Source organism: Acomys russatus, chromosome 2 (assembly GCF_903995435.1).
Source record: "Acomys russatus chromosome 2, mAcoRus1.1, whole genome shotgun sequence".
In the NCBI taxonomy this organism is placed as follows: domain Eukaryota; kingdom Metazoa; phylum Chordata; class Mammalia; order Rodentia; family Muridae; genus Acomys; species Acomys russatus.
The window spans coordinates 45,326,961-45,328,227 of NC_067138.1; the positions used below are offsets into that span (position 1 = coordinate 45,326,961).

At 40.6% G+C, this 1,267-nt stretch overlaps 1 pseudogene; it reads right to left on the reverse strand.

Annotated features, from left to right (window-relative positions):
* On the reverse strand, positions 1–899 carry LOC127198178 (nucleophosmin-like; annotated as a pseudogene).
* Between the last annotated feature and the right edge of the window lie 368 nt (positions 900–1,267).

A 1,267-nucleotide genomic window follows, 5' to 3' on the forward strand; every position in this document is an offset into this window, starting at 1 on the left:
TCAAACACAGTAGGGAAAGTTAAGAGACTTCCTCCACTGCCAGAGATCTCTAGGCCGGTCATCCAGAAGCAATTCTTCACATAATTAATGAATTTGGCTTCCACTTTGGCAACAGAGCCACCTTTTTCTATGCTTGCGTGCATTTTTGCCTTAATGTCTTCTACAGAGCTGGGTCCTTTTCGGTGTTTTAGGAGTTTTTTTCCTGTTTTTTGAAGGACTCTTGACCCTTTGATCTTGGTGTTGATGGTTTTAAATCTTTTCCATTTTGGTTTGATTTCTGTGCATTTTTTTGCTGGCGTATCTCATGCAGATTTCTTCACTGGAACTTTTTCTTCAGTTTCCTCATAAAAATCATAATCATCATCATCCTCATCTCCTTCATCATCCTCATCATCTTCATCCTCCTTCCCCTCCTCATCATCAAGTTTGACTTTTTTCTGTGGGACCTTGTTACTATCTCCAGGGGCAGATCGTTTTCCAGACATACTTAAGAGTTTTACATCTTCCACATCTTCATCCTCAGACTCTGCATCTTCCTCTGCAGCTAGTAGGTGCTGTCCGCTAATGTGCACGGGTCCTGAACCACACTTCAACCTTAAGACCACAGGTGGTGTAATTTCAAAGGCTCAAGGGAAACTATTGGTTGTACAGACATTTTCAATGTTGCCAGTGCTACTTTAATTGGTCTGCCTTCATAGTTCATTGCTTCTGCCTCTTCGATGTGTAATTCGTCTTTTGCCCCTTCCCATAAACTGACCATTCTTAACGATAACTGGTTTTTCATCATTTTCATCATTATCCACTTGAAAGTGATACTCTTTGTCAGCCTTTAGTTCACAACTGAAAAGGTAGTTCTGAGGCCTAAGAGGGCTTATGTCCATGTCCATTGAGTCTTCCATGAGATGGAGGTGAGCCCTTCGGTGTGAGTGAAGTTGGACAGAGAAAACTACCTACTGCTCCTTAGAACAGACACGCAGGATGGAATCGTGTCAAGGACCCAAGGAGCATTTTTAAGTTCTAACACAGCCATTGTTTAATTCCATGTTAAATGCTGAGCTTTACCATCTAATTTTATAACAAGATAATCTTTATTTTTCTATGCCTTAAACACATGGTACTTAAAGTTTACTGATTTTCAAATTTTGACATTATGGATACTAGTGCTGAAAGTGAAAAAACATTGTGCTCTGATGATCTGTGAGGCAGTCACAGCGCTGCAGGTTGCAACTTGGTCATTGCAGTTTATATTGTGCCAAGTAGCTGAGTA